Source organism: Thamnophis sirtalis, unplaced genomic scaffold (genome assembly GCF_051295495.1).
Source record: "Thamnophis sirtalis isolate CommonGarterSnake01/CBP01778 unplaced genomic scaffold, rThaSir2_p1.2 scaffold_11, whole genome shotgun sequence".
NCBI lineage: Eukaryota > Metazoa > Chordata > Lepidosauria > Squamata > Natricidae > Thamnophis > Thamnophis sirtalis.
The window spans coordinates 57,131,197-57,154,326 of NW_028261391.1; the positions used below are offsets into that span (position 1 = coordinate 57,131,197).

The window sequence follows — 23,130 nt, forward strand, 5'->3', positions numbered from 1 at the left end:
TGTTAAAATTGGTTCTAGCACAACATTAATCATGATGAAGCTTGAGAATGAAAAATTGCATGTAAGACTGGGAAACACAGTCCACAGCAGTTCTATGAATAGTTTAATGTCCTTTATTGTTTTGGGGATAAATATACACTCTGTTATTTTTGCATTTATTCTGAAAAATTCCAGTAAATCAACTGAAATATTAAAGTTGGAAGCTCAACCTTCTTTGTTAATATTGCTGATGGTTTGAAATCTGAACTCGACTTAAAACTGGACAGTTCCAATAATATGTTAAATAACACCTTGAATCTATGTTAACTAGGGGACTTTCTTCTTTTTCTTTCTTTCTTTCTTAAAAGCAGATGGTGTTAAATTCACAAGTTTATTACTTGTCTGCTGTTTAGGGGCATATATTGCAGAACCATAACAGGAAAGTTATCTTTCTTATCTGCAGTTTGTTTCATTACCTTATTTGATGTTTTGTCAGGTCCTTCCATTTATGTTCTACATAGGTCTGAGTGATACACACCAGCACCCTCTGCAGTTTACTCCTATGTCATTTCATTCAGGGATTAGGTAGAATTAATTAAGAATGCCAAAGATACATATCAAAATAGAAGCCTATTTCACTAGTGGAATTTGGATAATGCTACAGGAAACTACAACTTGCTTTAAATTTTATTTTATATTTTAATTAAACAATTTTAATTTTTTTGGCTTTGTTTTTAATTTTGTGTTCCTTGAGTGTGTACATATAAAGAAAATGCTATGAGCTCAACATTAAACCTTAGAATTTTTGTTTGACTGTATAGATCTGCTACAGTCAAAACAATAAAATGTATTGTTTCTTTATAGATTTATAGGTTAGATTGTTTATAGGTAGACAATAGATTTTTTTCTTGATATTATATCATTTTAGAAATCACATTGTCACTTACGTTACTATGTGGAGTTTATTATATCTCCACTTATACACACACACATACACTTTATTCTACATAGAAACTGTCCTAGAAAATGGATTACCTGTGACTCCTTCTTCCTTTCCCCTAGTTCATGAGTGTCAAACTTGTGGCATCATGTTGCTGTCACGTGATGTTTTGTGACTTTTCCCCCTTTGCGGATCTGGGGTGGGTGTGATCTGCATGTGACGCATCTGGCCCATGGGCCGCCGATTTGACACCCCTGCTCTAGTTCATTCAATAGTACAACGAACATGGTAATTTAAATTAACATATCTCCAATTCTTACTCGATCTGAGAACCAGTGTCTTGTAAGGGACAAGATGCCTTATAAAAATATTGACTTACCAACTCACACTGGATGAGCATGATAGAATAAGTCCATAACTTTCAATAATGAGACTGTAACGGTTTAATTTGGGTAGATTTGAGTTTATCATCTTAATCAAATATACACATCCTTGACTATGCATATTTATATTTATATTTATATAATAGTATGTATATATATATAGTATGTACAGTATAAGTGCTAACTCACTTCCTGGTATCTTGGTATGGTTTTTTAAAAATCTATTTATTTTTATAACTGTATTTGTGCACTATTAGATCACTTACAATTGTTCTACATATTGGATATCTATATTAATGCATAGTACCAATGTAGGATCCATAATCCAAAGTTGCTTTTTCTTGTACATTTTCAAAATATCAGTTATTGAGGACTTCTGAAGATCTAAAAAAAAGTTACATTAAAGAAAGCTACTTCGGTGTGTTGGTTAAGGCATCAGGCTAAAAATCCGGAAATTGGGAGTTCTAGTTCCACCTTGGGCACAAACCTAGCTGGGTGTAAGAAGGAATATTCTGCTCCATCTTTGTCAGTTATGGGGGCAAACATGAATATGAACAGACTTTGACTCAATCCTAATTAAATAGATATTTGAATGGATATATAAATGGATAAGTGCTGGGTATTTGGGACCCTCATATCCAGGAATTGAGAGATCCTCTGCTTCTGGAACATATGGCACTCTCATATTCAGAATTTGGTGAGGGTAGAATTTGCTAGAGCAGTTTGGGAATCATCATGAATGCTCAACTCCTGCTAGAGAAGTATTGGCCAGAAAGGGCTTGGCATTATTCTAGCTTATGTGCCAGTTACATTTATTCCTGAATTGAGAGCTGTTCTTGTAGTCACTTATGATTTAGACACATCTGGTTCAACTATTAAAATACATGAGAGAGGTTACCCTTGAACATGGAAGCTGTGATTGGTTAAGAATGCAGTGGTATGACTAGGCTTCCAGGTATATTTCCTACATTGCATCACCTGTCTACAGTTACTCTTCCAGCCACATATTTTAACAAGGTAGCATGCTGGAGTTTTCTTTCTAAAGAAATGTCATCTGGTTGGACTAGAAGATATATTAACTCTATGGCAGTGTCTACCCTTCAAAACCTTTCTCCTCTGCCAGTCAGAAAGTTTTAAAAATGTCTTTGCATTGGGCATGAATGATAGATAGCAGTTAGCAGTTAGACTTATATACCGCTTCATAGGGTTTTCAGCCCTCTCTAAGCGGTTTACAGAGTCAGCATATTGCCCCCAACAACAATCCGGGTCCTCATTTTACCCACCTCGGAAGGATGGAAGGCTGAGTCAACCTTGAGCCGGTGAGATTTGAACCGCTGAACTGCAGATAACAGTCAGCTGAAGTGGCCTGCAGTACTGCACCCTAACCACTGCGCCACCTCGGCTCTAGAGATTGCATGAATGACTGGGAGATTGCATGTGTATTGATAGGTCCAATTTTATATGATTGGTATTTCATTTTGTTTGCTAGTTTTATCAATATTATTGACTTACATTGTAATTTGGATATTATTGTACTTTGGATTTTATTCATGTATGCTGTTTAGATCAGCATACACAGTTGGACAACCAATCAATCTAAAAAATCCCCAACAAAAACCAAATGAATAGATGGTTAACTAACTAACTAACTAACTAACTAACTAACTAACTAACTAACTAACTAACTAATTTATTTAGTTACTTATTTAATATACATTAGTAAAAATAAAGCAATAATAAGTACTATATTAAATAAAGGGTTGAATAATTTTTAAACTTTTAAAACTATATAAATTGAAGAAATTTGAATATTGAATAAGTAATTGTATTTCTTACTCTTGAAAAATAAAAATAACTTGCAGCTGGGAAATCTGTGTGCCTTTTTTCTTTTTAAAATTTTTTAAATTAACATTTCAGTAAATATAGTAAAAATTAATATCCCTGAAAGTACAAAAAAGTAAACTTAAAGTTCAGAAGACACAGGGGAAAAAGGAAAAAAAAAAGAAGAGAAAATAAAAAAGAAACAAAGACAATAATAAAGAACTGGCTTTCAACAGTCACTACACTGAGCATAAACTAATTTAGTACCTTTTTACCCTTTTTTACAATTACAAATAAAAATATTCTTTCCATAGTCTAACTTTTATCTAAGCAAAATACTCAAATTATCATCTTTTCCGTTCTGGTTCATCAAAAAAAGTCCATTAGATGTATCAAACAAATAGTTTACCCCTGATCAAATTGTCCACTTTATATTCTTTCTTTTTGCTCTTCACAATCTTGACCTTTAACTCATTCCAGTAGCATCACAGATTTAATCTTTCTTCAGTCTTTTTCAATTCAAACTTGCCTTTAAAGCTTTCACCAGCCTACTTTTCCAATACCTTAAAGAGGCATCATCCAGAATTTCTTGTAACTGCTGTTCCATGTCCAGATCCTTTTCTCGTTTGTCTTTTGTATTTTGGTAATCTCAATTTTGTTGTCTTCCATGCCTTCAAATTCTATAATGTCAGGTAAGAGATACATCTTTATTTTTTTTTTCATAATCTTCTAAAAGTTTCACCCTTGAAACCCCTATCATTCTGTAATATTAGTTCTTAATATTTCTGTCCATTTTCAAAGTATGTTTAAGACAGGTTATAGCTTACTTAGCCAATTTAATTCCTTTCTGCCCTAGTTCCTTCTCATGTTCATTTCCAACCTTCGACATGCCTCAGATCCTAATATGAGCTTAGTTCTTTAACTTAAAAATTGTTAATATAAAAAAAGAAAATTCTGGAATATTTAGTCATATAAATCCATAAACATCATTTCTTATATTCTTGTTATGCACTATGTACTGAGAGATGCAAAAAGTACCATGTGAAAAAGTTTGCAACTCTTATTCTGAAATAGTTGCATATAATGCAATGACACTCGTGCATCCATTCACATGTTACATTGCTAAGCAAATTCCCTTCCTATAAGAAATATAATTTTTCAGCCATAAGGTTAGTATTATGTTTCCTTCTGAATAGATGCATAACTTTAAATGAAACAAAAATGTCTTTCTATGAGTAACAGAATTTTACTTAATTGGTCAGATATCTACGGAGATTCTCAGTGATCCAGGTAATGATTATCCCAAAGATGATTTTTCAAGGGGCAACTGGACTTTCTAGTTTTTCTTTGAAGAAAAGAAAAACCAACTTATTCCAAAGAAGCTTCTTGGTTGAGAAGCAAAACATCTTAAAAGAAAACCAGAAAGTCCAGGTGCCTCTTGAAAAAGTATCTTTGGGATAATAGATCAGATGTTTTGTTTAGTCTAGATTGTGTTCCTTTAAAAAAAATCATTATAAGCATAAAGCTTTTTCTTTTAAAAAGAAATAGATGATATGAGAATGATTATATAATCAAATGTTATACTTTACTACATTATATGCAACGAGATTTGCTAATTATTTTACTATATGTAATTAGGAAGGAATCTAATTGACCTCACTTAGGATTAAGCATCAATATATACAGTATTTAGACCAACACATAGTTTTTGAGAATATTGTCCATTTAAGGCAGTGGTTCTCAACCTTCCCAATGCCTCATGTTGTGGCGACCCCCAACCATAAAATTGGTGTCTCGGTTCCTAAGACCATCGAAAATATGTGTTTTCTGATGGTCTTAGGCGACCAAAGGGTTCCCGACCCACAGGTTGAGAACCACTGATTTAAAGCATATAGAAGACAGGGAAAGACAGTGAATATGTCAAGATCTAGGAAATTATAGAACTATCCTTGGAAGAAATATACAATAATACTAAGAATCAAGATGATAAACACCTGTCACCAGGAAACAAGAACTGATCCAATGGCTCTTAATTAGCTTTTTAGCTTTTTACTTTTTAGCTGACTGAGAAATGAGGTATTTGTAGTTTCAAATATATTCAAACATCAATGTTCATTATAATCCATCCATCCTTCCTTCCTTCCTTCCTTCCTTCCTTCCTTCCTTCCTTCCTTCCTTCCTTCCTTCCTTCCTTCCTTCCTTTCTTCCCAAGATAACCCCTTTCCCTTCAAAACCCCATACGGTAAAACTATTTTTTTTTAATGTATTTATTAAGTTTATATGCTGCCATCTTACCAATAAGGCAATTCTAAGTATTATCACAACCTCTAATTATGCTAGGTGTTTTGGATACCCTAATATTTTCAGTCATGGATAATGATACTTAAAATATATTCAGATAGTGTTCACTATAAAATAAGGCTGAATACTTTGCTATAACAGAGGCCTGCTCTGTTGTACTATTAAAGCTCTAGGCTTAAAATTAAAATACTAATAACCTGTGTTGTTTTGATAACATTACTCTGATAGCTGAAAGAAAAAATGTTTTGGAATCTCTATTAATGAAAGGTAAATAGCATGGCAGTAAGATTAAACAAGACCATATTAATAATAACACATGCTGCTAGATTTAGAATTTACAATGAACAATAGATAATTACAATGAAGTTACAAAGAAAATGAAATGGTTAATAATTTCTATTTTTTGGATAAACTATCAACAATAAAGAAACCAGAAGTCAAGAAATATGTTAGCATTTGGTAGAGTAGCAATAAAGACTTTGGGGGGAGAGAGAATTCAGGTACCCTCCCAGGTGTATTATAAAAAATCAGAATTAGGCAGAAAGCACTTTTCTCTGTGGTAGCAACATTTCTTTTATAGAAATAGGATAAAAAGAATATTGGCACTTATGAACTGGACTTGGAGAAATACTCCCGAGAATACCATGGAAAACCAAGAAAACGAAAAAACAGATCATAAACAAATAAATCCAGAATACCCATATAAAATGCAAATGATCCAGGTTCAAATGATCATACTTTGGATATTTCATGGAGAGATCTACTTCTGTTGAGAAGCAGCACAGTAGCTTGCCAGTGAAGATGCTGGGCTTATCGTCTGAAAAGCAGGCATCAAAGGTTCAAGATCTGAGTGCCATGCTTCTGTCTTCGCCCCAGCTACCTAGCAGTTCAAAAGCATGCAAATGCAAGTATATAAATAGATACCACTTCAGTGGAAAGATAAAACCACTCCATGTGTCTGGGCATATAGGCATGCTGACCACATGACCTTAGAAATCCATAGAGACTCCTTTACTTTTTTACCTCCCTCCATTGAGAAGTCAATAATGCTAGGCACAGTAGAGAAAAAGAAAGAAGAAGATGACAAGGTGGTGTTGTAATTATAGTTTTATGCCCTGATAGTTGGATTAAATTAAGGCTGGAACACTCCATGTTGGATTCTACTGCTCTGCACCAATGTAAGTATTTTGTGTGTGTTATTGCATTTCCTTCATCCTTTACATTATTGGTAACATCATCTGCCCTGAACATTTTGGGAAGAAGAGTAGAAATACTCTTTTTAGTATGGTAGTATAAAGAATTGGTGATTTGAAAATAATTCAAATGACTCAAAAGTGATTCAAAGTCAAAGTGACTTTGGTTCAAAGTCAAAGTTACTTTGCAAGTCAAAAAGAAAATTTCAAATTTACTTAGTTATTTCATTGATACGTTATAATATTTCACTCAGCAATGAATAAATATGGTGAAAGCCGATTATATATATATGCACAAATACAACATATATATATATATATATATATATATATAGATAGATAGATAGATAGATAGATAGATAGATAGATAGATAGATAATTCAATTTAGTAAGAGTAATACACTTAATAAAATAAATTAATTGAAAAATATCACTACCTGATTAGTACTATCATTCAAAAAAAAATCAACACACATGGAGTCATTTCAATTTGTAAACATCCTGCACAAGAATTCATATTTGAGTGATTTTCTGAATAATATCAGGAGAGGCAAGTTGATTTTCAATAGGAGACTATTTGAATTCCTAACTTCAATCTCATCCCCAGTTCCTAGAAATAGATTATTTCTAGTTACTTTTCCCCAGATAATCACATTGGTCAGGATGATATCTGTTGGAATATGTGATTCTAGAACTACTTAGGCACCAAGTCATATGGGACTTTATGAGATATTATTCAAACCAGCTCTATAAGCCTTCCTGAAGTTCTATCAGTTTGAACTGTCAAAGCAACTTGGATCAAATGTCCAAATTGAAAATGAATTTTGCTTCATAATTATAATAATTTATGCAGAGTCAGGAGCTAGTTAAATTTATGGTATAGGTTCTTACTTTTGTCTAGGCTACTAATACATTGTTTGTCTTACAGTCACTTAGCTTTAACTTTGCTGTGTATAACTCTGTAGGCAAATTCTTTGGAATTTGTTACACTATTCTTTCTTTTAAAACATACCTTTATTGTTAATTTCAATTGTTTTTTAATTTTGTCATTAAATTTTATTCTAAATTACAGAGAGCCATTGATTGTCAGCAGTAGAGTAAGATAATAAAATAGTAAGCAAAGATGAAATATTTTTCATTATTTCCTTATTAAAAGAGCTAAATAATTCAATTCAAGAGTGAGTAGTTGATGTCTTCTTCTTCCTTTGTGCTCCCTTTCAGATTTGTTTTCTTTGCAATTGTTGTTCTTTTGTCTTTTGCTGTTTGTTTTGTATTGTTTTAATATTTGTAAAACACAAATAGCCATTTTTGGATATATTGCCCTAAGTCAGATTTTGCAAATTGGAAGCCATAGAAATAACAAAAAAACAAAAAAACCATGTATTGAACTTATTACAAAAATATTCTACTTCGTCTATGTACCCAGGGCCAAAGCTCCAAGTGTTTCCTGTCTTTCAACTGCAATTATCTTTCTCAAGAAGGATACCTACTAGCCTAGAAACAAATGCTACTCTCTATTCTTTTTGGAAGAAATAAATTGGGGAAACTATAGATAATTCCACACATATTACTTGTAAATGATTTTTAGGAATCCAGAAATGTTCTGTTTCTATAATGAAAATTAATTATATCTAACTGCCAACTTAGTGATGTTTAATTTGTGTACATCAGATTTGGTGTCCTGCCCTGTCCTGCAATAAAGTGATCCTATAGTTCCCTATAGAAAGTTTCTTATAGTTGGAATAAGTTCTATATTTGAATAGTGGTTGATTTTTCTTGTCAACTTCAAGCACACTTTCATCAAACAATCTTAATATAAAATAGAATTCCTAGTGATAAAAGTTAATGGTGCTATTCATAGAAATAAACGATAGATATATGTCTTTAATGAAAATTCTGTTCATGAGTTTATAATGAATATGAATTATATTACTTGAGAATTTCATCTGAGTATTAAAACTACATATTAGCTTTTAAATATTTCTAATCATTTCATAATAACAATTTTCTTTAGATGTATCATATTTATTTTGGTTACAATTCTAGTTTAAAACAGAACAATGTCAGTAATAAAAAATAAAGCAAAAATGAGTAACCCCCTCCTCACCCTAAAACAACAATCTAAGTGAGATCTGATGTGGTAGCATAGTGATCTTTTGCTGAGATGTTGGGGAGAAAAAATATAATAAAATTTAATTGGACATAATTTGTTATCTCATTAGAAATATGCAGTGAATATAAAATGTGACTGCAAGTACTAATTAACTGTAACATTTAAGATGTATTATTCACCCTAATATAGAAACATTAAATTTAATTTAAATTTTATATTGATCAAAATAGGATAAGGGACAACAAAATCTGAATATTGATATGGAAATACAAAAACAATGATAAATGAATTTTATCATCTTGAATGATAAATGAATTTCCAATTGTTTTCTAAAATGAAATATAAAATATACCATATTAATTTAATATCAGATCTAATGAGTATAATAACATGTAGAATAACAGCTATAATTATGTTTTATAATTTTGTCTCACATATTTTATAGCTAGATATTCAATATAATTTTTTATTTCTTGAATGATTATAATCTTGAATGTTGTATCATTGAACTTTCTACTTTTTTACTGCAAGTTTGTGTAATATATGATTCCCAAATGATTAGTGAAATACAGTGCAGTATTTATAATTTTATCCACGTATTTTATTTTTAATGCAGTTTGTAGCCCTAAAAATACATACTGACATCAAATTATGTATGCTGTGTATAAAAATGCATATATTAGACAAATATATATTTTTAAAAAGATTTAAGTAGATTCAATATAGAATAGAACAACATTTCTGAGAGTGAATAAGCAGCTATATAAATTTTCTAAATAGATAAAAAAATAGTGCTTGAATAGAAATGAAAAAATGAATTGTCAGATTAGTTTTTTTCTATTCCACACAATGTGGAATTATATAAGTTTGAAGCTGTAAGTGCTCAATTGCAAGTGATATCCAGCTTTACAATACCTGTATTTTAGGCTTTTAAATGAAGCTGAAAAAGCGTACCATGGGATTGCATTTATTATTTGCAAATTGGTCCATAAACATGCAGTAGTTATTGATAAGGAAAATAACATGTTTGATTATTCACTTTCCACAAGGTGCAATACTTCATTATATTCCCTGAATGTGTCTCCAAATAAAAATGATGTTGACATTAGTAACTACTTGATTTCAAATATAAATATACGCTCACATTCATTATGAATTTTGCACAAGAGATAATGTCAGGTTTGGAATATAAAAGGAGATCTGCATTTGTGAATTAAAAAACCCTGTTTGTTTTGCAGACACAGTTAACTTTTGTATCTAATATGTGAAAGTAACATGGGAGTTGCAGAAAGGGGAGGCATTGGGTTAGCCATGGTTATATGGCTTCTTAGAGCACAGAGCTACCAATTAATCATGCACAGTGGGCAAGTTTCATGGGCCTGAAAATTCTCAGCTGTGCAGTAGCCTTTGTTGTCAGATAGTGCAAGGGTGATAAAGTACTGACAACAGGGTGAAGAATGATTAGGAGCTACTGGCTTCAGACAGCATGGTATGCAATGCAGTTTAAGAATAGAATTTGAAATGGAGGGCACCGAAGCAGTTCCATTTTAAAGTCCTTGGCTAACCTTAGAAAATAAACATTAATAAAAGAAAGGGAACTAAAAGCAAGGGTAAAAAGGAAGGAGAGTAACCAGATGTTCCTTATTCACAATCCCACAATATCTCAGTGCCTTTTTATTTTAGCGTAATTGCTAATAGGAAAATTCACTAAGCTTAAATATATTAAGAATTAAGTTGGTTGCTTTCTCTGGAAAAAAAGCAAGTTCTTCATGTTCGAAGCGCTGCACAAAGTGTTGTAAACTATGTAATGCAGAGGTTCAATATCTAAATGGAATAGTTTTCATAGGAATTAAAATGCTATAAAAATGGCATAAATGGAGTTTCTGGATGTATAATGTGGCAAAGTGCTGTCAATTACCTCCAACAGACCAATTAGATCCCACAGCCTAGGCCTCCTCCGAATTCCATCTACCGGCCAATGCCGATTGGCTACCACCCGGAGGAGGGCCTTCTCTGTGGCTGCTCTGGCCCTCTGGAACGAGCTCCCCGTGGAGATTCGGACCCTCACCACCCTTCAGGCTTTCCGCAAAGCCCTTAAAACCTGGCTGTTCCGACAGGCCTGGGGCTGATGAGTTCCCGTCCTCGCTCGAATTGTGTGGCTGTTGACTGTTTTTAAATTGTTGTTGTTGTTTGTCTGTTGTCTTTTTCCCTGTTTGTATCCCCTCCCTTACTTGGTTTGTGAGCCGCCCTGAGTCCCTCTGGGAATAGGGCGGCATAGAAATACAATAAAATCAAATCAATCAAATCAAATCAAAGTACAAATAGCAAGTGGACCACTCTAGGTCTGAATATGTAGATGCAGTTCCAGAATGAGATTAGCAATAGCAGTTAGACTTATATACCGCTTCATAGGGCTTTCAGCCCTCTCTAAGCGGTTTACAGAGTCAGCATATTGCCCCCAACAACAATCCGGGTCCTCATTTTACCCACCTCGGAAGGATGGAAGGCTGAGTCAACCCTGAGCCGGTGAGATTTGAACAGCCGAACTGCAGAACTGCAATCAGCTGAAGTAGCCTGCAGTGCTGCATTTAACCACTGCGCCACCTCGCAGAGATTGCTGATATATATTTACAGTCACAGTCACATTCTAAGGAAATCTGTGAGGGGGGTAGCAAACAGTTCAGAATGGGATGAGTGGGTTTTGCCAGGCAGCAGCTTGGTGTTAAATAAACATTTTGACACTTCATATTAGGAAAAAGAATAGGAACGATCATTATGTCCTGACTTACTAGATTGAATGGCCTAGTTCAGTGTTTCTCAACCTGGGCGACCTTAAGTCCTATGGACTTCAACTCCCAGAATCCCCCAGCCAGTTGTGCTGGCTGCGGGATTCTGGGAGTTGAAGTCCAACGGACTTAAGGTCGCCCAGGTTGAGAAACACTGGCCTAGTTGATTCTAGATAGAAAGCAAGCTTCTATTACAGGGTTGTCAAACTCCCGGCTCATGGGTCGGATGTGTCACGCGCTGGCCATGCCCATGCCCAGTTTAGCTAAGGGGGAAAAGTCCCTATACCTCACATGATACCGCTGTGATGACATGAGTTTGACATCTGTTCTATTGGGTTAACAGGTAAAATTTTCTGGAACAAACTTGAAGAAGTTGTAGAGTTCTTCCAGGACTTGATTTTGCAATACTTCCACCCTTGCTTTTAGATGCAGCATGGACCAAGGAGAGTCTTAAAATAGATCTGTCTCCATATGCAAGTAGAATATTTCTCTCCTTAGGGAATTACAGTAGGTATGATTATGCTGAGGAGGCAGGTTTGCCTGCTTGTATGGATTTCCAGCTAAATTCAATCCTTGATCCAGCGTTAGTCAAATCTATCTATATGGATATGGATATGAACAGAGATAGAGATATATAGATATATAGATATATAGAGATAGATAGATAGATAGATAGATAGATAGATAGATAGATAGATAGATAGATAGATAGATAGGATAGACAGACAGATATAGATATAGATATAGATATAGATATAGATATAGATATAGATATAGATATAGATATAGATATAGATATAGATATAGATATAGATATAGATATAGATATAGATATAGATATAGATATAGATATAGATACTGTACATGCATGCACACATACATACAGTACATATATCTAATGAGAAACTCCATGAGTATTCTGGAATTCATCTAAATCCATCATCCTAATAAGTAAACATCACAAAAAAAGAATGAACAAATAAAGAAAAAAATAGAATTAATTTTGTTGTTATATGACATCAGCCAGAGCACTATCTTTTGGATCCAATTTCAATATGAAATTAGAACCAATATGAAATTAGACATATCCTGTGTCTGATATATGCTAGGAATGTTCATGTTTATTGTCACTGAACTGAAGCTAGTTCCCTTTTCATTAATTTAGCAGTTGTGCAGATTTTGTAGTTCAGATCTTGTACTCTTAAATTTAACTGCAGCAGAAACAGTCATTTAGAAGCGGGTTGGGGGGGAGGAGTTTAACTATACTGTAAATAACATTAATATTATTCATTTGTTTGGAAAATGGCAATATAATATAAAAAAAGAACATTAACATTAAATTAATAAGCCCATCCTTGGAAATCAAGCAGCTTAAATAATGAATGGATGCTGATTAGTATGCAACAAGTGTTATTTCTAAAGCTGTTAAAAATTAAAAATGGTTCTAGTCAATATTTTATCAGTAGGCTGAAACTATTTTGCGCCAAATGCAACAAGTCTCAAATTAGTCCCCATATTTTATGTGTGAGATGAGCACTTCACTGTAGTTTTCAAACTTCATGGAAACTGATGATTGTAAATGCAAAGTGACCAGTTCTGTTTATGGAGTTATTTTCTCTCTGTCTGATGTTTTCTTTTAACTGTACAAAATTTTTATTATTTTTAATCAAATATTCATGAGGTACAAACATTTCTAACAGTCATTTGTGCATGTTTTGAGAATGATACTTTGAATAGCAATCTTACAAATATCAAAGAGAAATATCAATTGAAAGTGAGCATTTAAGCAATTTTAAGCAATCTAAAGATATTCAATACTCACATATCACACAAGAAGCTATTTGAGAAGTACCACTTTCCCCAGTTTCATGCTTTCAAAAACAAAATAGGGACTTATGATTTGAACATCATTTTTATGCTCTAAAATGAGTACTACCTACGTCTAGATCTGGCATACCTTGACTGAGAAAATACAGACAACTGTATGTGCAGCATACAGAGTTATGAGTTAGATTTTTCTTTATGTTTTTTGCTGACACATAGTGGTCATCTGGATATTTGCAGTGAAGGTATAATATTTTAAATTTGAATAGAATAGAGTTGAGTTCAGTAGAATAGAGTAGAGTAGAACAAAACAGAACAGTTTGAAGTCTACCTTACATATTGTTACAAAATTAATATTAATTTTTCTCTAGAATTAACCATTTATAAATAAGAGAAAACATATAATTCCTTACAAAGACATTTGGATTTTGTTTAACATTTTGTCTCATCTGATCTTTACAAATTCATAACAATCCTTCCTGAAATACATTCCTGGGACTTGGAATATACAAAGCAGAACTATGAAAGCCTTTTGCTTCTTATAAATATGTTTTTTATGCTATCTGTAGCATAAAATAGGTAGAAGAGAGTAGCCTTGAAGCAACTGTGCCAAGCCTTCAAAGCCTGGAGAAGATCCAGAGATACGTTTCACATTCAAGCAAACAGTCCAGTAGTATAAAGTAATATTTAAAATAGCTACATTAATTAAGTTACAATGGGCAAGTAATTTATAGAAGATATAATTCATTATAACCTTGAGTAATAATCTTCAACCTCAGTTATCTGCCAATACAACATAGTAATAATAGAAGGGGTTCTATCATATATCTTGGTTGTCCCTATTAGCATAGCTGAACAAAATTTGCGGCCATGCAGTACACTAGGAAATGCTTTGAATGTATATAGGGCGGAAAGGGGGGGAGAGAAAAAGAAAAGAGGCTTGTATTTGAGCATTGTCCCATTTTATATGGAAATGAAAATTGTTTAAAAAAAAGTTAATATGGTTATAATTAGGATAGCTAGATGGTTTGTTGTTGTTTTGTACACTGAAGCATAAATATCCTATTCGGGATATTTCTCATGCTGAGAAACACTCTATGCACTCTGTCTCTGTAATCAATTGGTATTTCATCACTTACTTCAATGGAAGTTAAGACTATAAACATCTTCAGATACGCAGCTTGCAAATAAAATGTATTACTTCATTAAAGTACGTGATCTGGCTCTCATTCCACATATACATATTCTTCTTCTTCATCTACCACAATACATCAAACTTTTCATCATAATCATGATACTAATATTCCCACTGGCATTGCTTATAATCGTTTAACTTGATAAATTGTTGCATATCAGAAATATGAAAAACAAATTTGAAGTTTGTTTGGACTGCCTCCTGTTCTAATTTGGCATTCCAGGGACATCAGGAACATCATTCCATCTGCCCTCTATTTTACAATCGTCATCCACTCCATCTGCCCTCTATTCGACAATCGCCCACCCATCACGGCTTTCCTTTGGACCTTGACTCTGGGCGCTTTTCAGGACCTGGGGAAGGAAGAGGGGCGGAGCAGCTCTCCCTCCTCCCTTCTCACTATTGACTATTTTAACCGTACTTGCGCAGTGCTCCGCACATTTTAGGAATGTAGTGTGAATGGTATGCCTGGCTGATGTTTGTACCCACCTTTTTAACCTCATATTGTTGTATTTTTTATGTTTAATTAACATACGTGGGGAATGCATGGATGAGTGGCTGTGTGTGTATGAGAGGATTGAGAGTACAGCCTGAGTGCTATTGCAGAAGTGGTAGGGGGCCCAGGCCTACCTCCCGTCCCAGAATGAGTGATAAAAATCGCCTGCTGGATGGTGCGGAGGCTGTGGGAGGGATTATGGGGTCTACGGTTGCAGGGGTGGGCCAGAGCATTACAGTCACTATGGGGAGGGGCAGGTATTACGGGAACTTCAGGGCTAGCCATTACCGGGGAAGGAGGGTTCGCTACATCACAGAGATCCCTCCTTCCGGCCCTGCTAGTTCCACTCCAGGGCCAGATGGCGAGAACTGTCAGGCCCTGGTCTCAGGCTGTTGTTGCTAAATGCCAGGTCTGTGGTTCACAAAACTCCCCTTGTCCGGAACCTAATTTTAGACGAGGGGGCAGACCTGGCATGTATTACTGAAACCTGGCTGGGCCCGGATGGAGGAGTCCCCCTCACTGAAATGTGCCCAGTAGGATTTCAGGTGCTTCATCAGCCACGACCCCAGGAAAGGAGTGGCTGTCATCGTCCGAAGGTCTTTAGTTCCTCGTAGGATCCCTGCTCCGGAGCTTGTCGGGTGTGAGTCCCTGTTGATGAAGTTGGACCTTGGTGGTCAAGTGGGTTTGTTGCTAACGTACCTACCTCCCAACAGCGTTGCAACAGCCCTCCCCTCGCTCCTCAAGTCAGTAGCCAAGTTGGCGGTAGAGTTCCCCAGGCTTATGGTTCTGGAGGATTTCAACCTGCCTACACTTGGTGAACGCTCTGACGGGGCGCAGGACTTCATGACTTCCATGGCAGCCATGGACTTGACCCAAGTAATTCGGGGTTCGACTCATTCAGCTGGTCACACGCTTGACCTCGTATTCCTTTCGGAGCAGTGGAGATGTGATCTAGAGTTGAAGGGCATTAAAACCTTGCCCTTGTCATGGTCTGATCACTTCCTACTGAGATTTGACTTTCGGAAACCAATCCCCCACTGTAGGGAGGGGGAACCGATTAGGTGGTTCCGCCCCAGGCGCCTGATGGACCCTATGGGATTTCAGACGGCACTTGGAGAAATACCTGACACTATCATCCACAATCCGGTGGAGTCCTTAGTCGCTGCTTGGAATACCGTGGCGGCGGGGGCTCTAAACCAGATTGCGCCTTTGCGACCTCTCTGAGGCAGCGGATCCAGGAGGGCTCCTTGGTTTACCGAGGAACTCTGGGAGATGAAGCGCCAAAAGAGACACCTAGAGTGCCGCTGGAGGGCCAGTAAATCTGAGTCAGACCGAGCACTGATGAGAGCCTTTATCAGAGCCTATCTCGTGGCAATACAGGTGGCGAAATGTTCTCATTTTGCCGCCCTTATTGCATCCGCTGAATCGCGCCCAGCCGCCTTGTTTAGAATAACCCGCTCCCTCTTGAAAGGGAGGGATGTGGATGACCCTTTACAAGGAAGAGCTGAGGAATTTGTTCAGTATTTAACGGATAAAGTCGCTCGGATTCGGACAGAGCTGGACTCCAATTGCATGGTACCAGCCGAGGTACCGGGGGAAGGTCTTGAGCATACTTTATGGATTGAGTTTCAACTTGCTTCTACTGAGGAAGTGGACAAGGCCATGGGAGCGGTGAGTGCCTCCACTTGTATACTGGACCCATGTCCCTCCTGGCTGGTCTCGACCAGCAGGGAGGTGACACGCGGCTGAATCCGGACAATAGTTAACACCTCTCTCCGGGAGGGAATCTTCCCGCCCCTCCTAAAGGATGCTGTCGTGAGACCCCTCCTAAAGAAACCGTCTCTGGACCCAGCCATTTTGAGCAACTATCGTCCAGTCTCCAACCTGCCCTTTGTTAGGAAGGTTGTTGAGAAATTGGTGGCCTCTCAACTCCGATGGTCCTTGGATGAAACCGATTACCTAGACTCCTTTCAGTCGGGTTTCAGGCCTAGTTACAGCATGGAAACTGCTTTGGTCACGCTGACTGATGATCTCTGGTGAGCCAGGGATAGGGGTTACCCCTCTATCCTTGTGCTCCTTGACCTCTCAGCGGCCTTCGATACCATCGACCATGGTATCCTTCTGCGACGGTTGCGAGAGGTGGGAGTGGGAGGCACTGACCTTCGATGGTTCTCCTCCTACCTTTCAGACAGGTTGCAGTTGGTGTTGGTCGGAGGGCAGAGATCGACCCCAAGGCCCCTCAACTACGGGGTGCCGCAGGGTTTGGTCCTGTCCCCCCTCCTATTTAACATCTACATGAAGCCGCTGGGTGAGATCATACGCCGGCATGGGATTAAGTACCATCAATACGCAGACGATACGCAGTTGTATCTGTCTGCCCCGTGCCAACTCAGCGAAGCAGTAGAAGTGATGTGCCTGGAGGCTGTTAGGGTCTGGATGGGAGCAAACAAGTTGGCACTCAATCCAGACAAGACCGAGTCGCTTCTGATGTTCCCTCCCAAAGATTGGCCAATTATTCCATCTCTCAGGCTGGGGGTGTGTGAAATTATACGCCCCTCAGAGAGGGTTCGCAATTTGGGAGTCCTCCTGGATCCTCAGCTGACTTTAGAACACCATTTGTCGGCTGTGACCAGGGGGACCTTTGCCCAGGTTCGCCTGGTGCACCAATTGCGACCCTACCTGGATCGGGAGGCCCTTCAGACAGTCACTCACGCCCTTGTGACCTCAAGACTGGATTATTGTAACGCGCTCTACATGGGGCTGCCCTTGAAGAGTGTTCGAAGACTTCAGTTAGTCCAGAACGCAGCCGCGTGAGCGATTGTGGGTGCACCTAGGTACACCCACGTCACACCTATCCTCCGCGAGCTGCACTGGCTACCCATTAGTCTCCGGATCCGCTTCAAGGTGCTGGTCGCTACCTATAAAGCCCTACATGGCATTGGACCTGGGTACCTGAGAGATCGCCTCCTGCCGATTACCTCCCATAGACCGATTAGATCTCACAGGTTAGGTCTCCTTTGGATTCCATCCGCCAGCCAATGTCGGCTGGCGACTCCCCGGGGGAGAGCCTTCTCTGTTGCAGCTCCAGCCCTCTGGAATGACCTCCCCGTGGAGATCCGGACCCTTACTACCCTCCCGGCCTTCCGCAAAGCCACCAAGTCCTGGCTGCTCCAGCAGGCCGGGGGGCTTGTGAAACATCCAGCCCCACGGAAACTGTGAATGTTGCGTTTTTTTAAAGTGTTGTCTTTGTCTATTTATTTCCCCTTCTCTTGTCTATTGTGAGCCACCCGGAGTCCTTCGGGAGTGGACGGCATACAAGACAAATAAATAAATAAAGAAATAAAATAAGTTGCAGCATCACACCTGATCAGGAAGTCAAACTGTTCTTTATTTATTTCAAAAAGAGTCAGTGAAAGCTATTGAAAATTATATGGAAACTACATTGAGCTGTAGTCCAAAAACGATAAGTCTAAAACCCTTTTGGAGGAATGCGACTTTAAAAAATAGATTGGATTTTTAAAGGATGCAATGGATTTCTCAAAAAGGTCATGAAAAAATATCATTAAAATGTATGTGACCTTTGAGCTACACATTTGCATCCCTGTTACAGATATTAAAAAGAACAAAAATTCATAATATGCTCATTTACCAAATGCTAATATATTTGCTGTGTTTAAGGCTTACTAAATGAAGAGACAGTAATTTTCAAAGTATGGGTTACTAAACCACATCATACCTGGTAGACAGGTATCAGGTTGCACTTACTAATGGATAACCATGATTACCAGTTAAAGTCAATGTATACAAATGGAAAAGAGTTCAATGGTTCCATGATCATTTAGGAAGCCTCTGTGTTTCTTTTGCTTATATACAAATTATGTTTGGTTTTCCAAGTAAACATAAGGTGAGGTGTCTATGATCTCATTCTCACTCTGCACAGGAAATTACGAAAGAAAAAGGGAGACGTTTACATGGAAGAAGAAATTGCAGATACCAAGGATAGAAGGAAAGCTTGTGTTGTGTTGTGTTGTGTTCTCAGTGCAGTTGTCCCAGAAAAGAGTCTCAGATGGTTCATAGCAGTGGTGGGTTGCAGGCAGTACGCCCTGGTACAGGCGTACTGGAGCCAGCCCGGAGCACCGGATACTGTTCCAGTATGGTGCTCCAGACGGCCCACCTGCCCGCCTGCACTCCTTACCAGTGTTTAAAGTCTTCTGCCCTTCCACGCAGGCGCATGGCGTGTACAATGCCTACATGACGCTCCGTGGAGCAGCTGGAGCATCGCGGAGTGTTGTGGAGATGCTAGAATGCATGCACGTGCAGCATATGTGTGCGGGTGCGCTGTGCGCGTCCATGAGGATGACACCGGCCCCGTTCCAATTGTACCGGTTGGAACGGGATTTGTAACCCACCATTGGTTCATAGCCTGCTGTTGTTTTGCAAGTTGCAGCAACTTAAGAGGTGTTTAAGAGCAGCTGATTTGAGACATGTTCTTGTATGAGAAGAACCCTTTCTTTTTTTCTCTTGATTTTGATAAATGTTTAATTTTAAATTTTGATAGCGTTCATCAAAATGAAATCCAAATTTCAAAAGTTATACAAAAGCAAGCAAGCTCATTCTTTTGGTATAATATTTTGCTGTAATTCCCATACCTCAGTATGATGAACTGATTTAATTGTACAAAATTGCAAGGGTCTGATTTATATGACACACACACACCCCTTCTATTCAGTTATGTCCTAGTCTTGGAGACAAGTTCCTGTTCAAGTTCTTCAGAAGTGGTTTGCCGTTGTCTCCTTCCTAGGGCTGAGAGAAAGTGTCTGGTCCAAGGTCTGCCAACTGGCTTCATAGTGAAAGTGGGAGTAAAATCCACGATCTTCTGGTTTCTAGCCTGATGCCTTAATACACCAAACATTTAATTATTAAAATTTGAAACCATTAGATTTATTAATGGAGTGGAAGAGAAACCATACAAATTACTGTTATCATGTTTTAGAGCAGGAGTGTCAAACTTGCAGCCTGCGGGCCAGATGTGCCACGCACTGGCCATGCCCACCCTGGTTTAGCAAAGGGAGGAAAAGTCATGATACATCATGTGACGATGTGACGACGTGAGTTTTATACCACTGTTTTAGAAGTCACCATATTGCATGACCTTTTTTACTGATCTCAGCAGAAGTTCTGAGAAATTATACTTTTTCTAATGTTAGTTCAACCAGTTATTTATTTCAGATTTATTCAATGGAAATAAAATTATCACTCTTGGGAGCACACTGATACTTATTATTTAAACCAGAATTATTTTAATACAGATTTGATATGACTAATTCATGTTTTTAATAGTTAAAGAAATTAAATTTATACAGCGTGTTACAGGGCGGGGCATAACCTTTTCCTAGGGGGTCACAGCAACACTTGTAATAACAACACAAATAATTCATACACCATTCGAAAGCCCATCAAAAACTGAGTTTATTGACACGATTTAATAGTCAGTATGACCACCATTAGCCCTTCGAACAGCATTCAAACGAGGTGGATAAGAACACAACAAATCTTCAAACAGTTCCGTTCGATTTTCCAGATTTTCCAGAGGGCGGGGCATAACCTTTTCCTAGGGGGTCACAGCAAGATCGACAGCAGTTTACAACTTCCGCGACACCTCATTTTAAAGCCCATAAAAAACTGAATTGAATGAGCTATTAAATGTTAAATTTGTTTCGGTTGAAACTTTGAGAATGAATTTGGAAACTGTGTTGAAAAATCTGGAAAATCGAACGGAACTGTTTGAAGATTTGTTGTGTTCTTATCCACCTCGTTTGAATGCTGTTCGAAGGGCTAATGGTGGTCATACTGACTATTAAATCGTGTCAATAAACTCAGTTTTTGATGGGCTTTCGAATGGTGTATGAATTATTTGTGTTGTTATTACAAGTGTTGCTGTGACCCCCTAGGAAAAGGTTATGCCCCGCCCTGTACATCGTAGATATATTGGATGCTAAGATGAGAAGAGAATAAATTATTTAGAAAGTAATATTAATTTGAATTTGTCAAGCATATTGGATAAACAATTTATGGAGTAATGAAAAGATCCTTAATGTGAAATCTCATTTTTCTAGTATAGGTTTTGACCAAGCCACATTTATATAACAAGGTTTCAGAATTGCACTTTTTCCTCCTTAATTAATACAGTATAGGGAAAAAAATGAAAAAAGAAACAAAAAACCTTAAGCCACATATGCAATTTTTAGTTAAAACGCAATGACTGAAAGATTCTATAGTCGACATTTTGAATAAGGGGATATGGGGATGTGATACTCTACTTTTAGCCTATTATTTAAAATGATACTATTCCAGGAATACGGGTTTTGAAAGTTGCAGCACCATAACTCTAACCTATATAGTAGGGCTCACCATTCACAATATCTTGATATCATAAACTTGGAAATCTGCCCTAAATAATACAATTTAATTAAGTTTAAATTAAAACCCTTAAGGAATACAGTAGTTTGGGAATGTAAGGGACAAATATAGAAGAAAAATTCAATATAAAGAATTCCCTTTGAGCTGGATAATACTTCTTGATAATAAAAGGTTAGAAAATTTGCTCCTGGCTGCATTACTCAGAGAACTGACAATATAAAGAGAAATAGCTTGATGGGTATCCCCTTGAGTGTGGATGATAGTGAAAGTATGAGTTAGAGATTATTGGGTTTTTTCTTTCCATTTCCTCTTTGTTTTAATATTGCTAATGGGGTATATAGTTAATTAAAACAATATTAAATAACAGTATCCCTTACCTAATTAACAGGTATTAGTTGGAATCCTAAATTTACTAGCCAGACTTGTGTTAGAATTGGGCTGATATAATATAGATTTGTTCTCAGTGTTTCATCTACATGAGCATACATTTAAAAATAGGGAATAATCCATAAATCAAAATATGTATAAAAAATCAATAGCATTACATGCTTAAGTCTCAGGCAACTACTGGCTTTGTGCAAGCATGACATTGAAGCAGAAAATTGTGAACCTATTTTTTGAGGGCTGTAGATATGTGTGCTACTTGAAGCAAGTTCTGTTTGGTTTTTGTTGACATTTTCATTGCTGATTTTAATTAGTTGTTTTCTTCCTATACTAAAGGTGTGTTCGTAGAAATAGATATAAAGCTAAAAGATATAATCTCAAATTTTCCCTGACTAGACAGTCTGTACAGCCTAGCGTGTGAATTTGTCAGGGCTCCATGGATACAAATATTGATCCCAGATAAATGGACTCTGGGCATTCTTTCCTATTGTGCCTAAAGAAGTCAAGCTTTTATAGACAGAGCATAAAATTTTTTGTTCAGCTCTAATGTACAGAACAGTTTAACAACTCTGGTCTAATTCATGAGTTGTTAAACTGTCGTGTACATTAGAGCTAAGCAAAACCTTCTTCCTGCTCTGCCTAGAAAAGCTTGACTTGTTAGATAACCATTGGAAGTTGGTGGATAATTGGAGTGGAGATAGTTTAGCTATCTAGCTAATTTTATATAGGACCTATAGACTTTTCTGAAAGAGATAACACTCTAAATGATGAATGTCTGCTCCCGGTTGTTGCTGTAAGTTGTTGTATTCTTTTTTACACCACTAGGTATAGCAATACTAGTCTGAAATTCAGAGTTTTTCATAGAAGGTAGTATGCTAAGTTCCCCATTGACATATTTGAATTTCCCCACCCCCCATCCAATCAGATAATTGTGAAATTAAAGAAACTAAAGAAACTTATTTGGCATTCACGTTATTATAATTTTAGTGTTCTTCACCTATTTTTAATCTATCACATTGTGGATTTTAAAAAAAGAATTATTAGGAGAATAATACAATTTAGACACACTGAATATTATAGTCTGCTGTTTTAATTTTATTGCAATTTTACTTAGATTTTTATTTGTTTTACTTCTGGCTTAGTAAGTAAAATGATTAGCAGAAAGCCTTCCAATAAACAAATGCAAATAACAGTTGTTTTCATTCATCACAATACTTCAGGAAATTCTGATTATGTAATACTGAGTAGCTGGCATATGTTTATTATTTTTGTTTGGTGTTCTTAAAATTATCTTT

At 36.8% G+C, this 23,130-nt stretch overlaps 1 protein-coding gene across 1 annotated transcript in view; it reads left to right on the top strand.

Moving 5' to 3' along the window:
* The window catches only part of ATRNL1 (attractin like 1), a 507,336-nt gene that overhangs the window by 215,473 nt on the left and 268,733 nt on the right, over window positions 1–23,130 (top strand). The window lies entirely within an intron of this gene.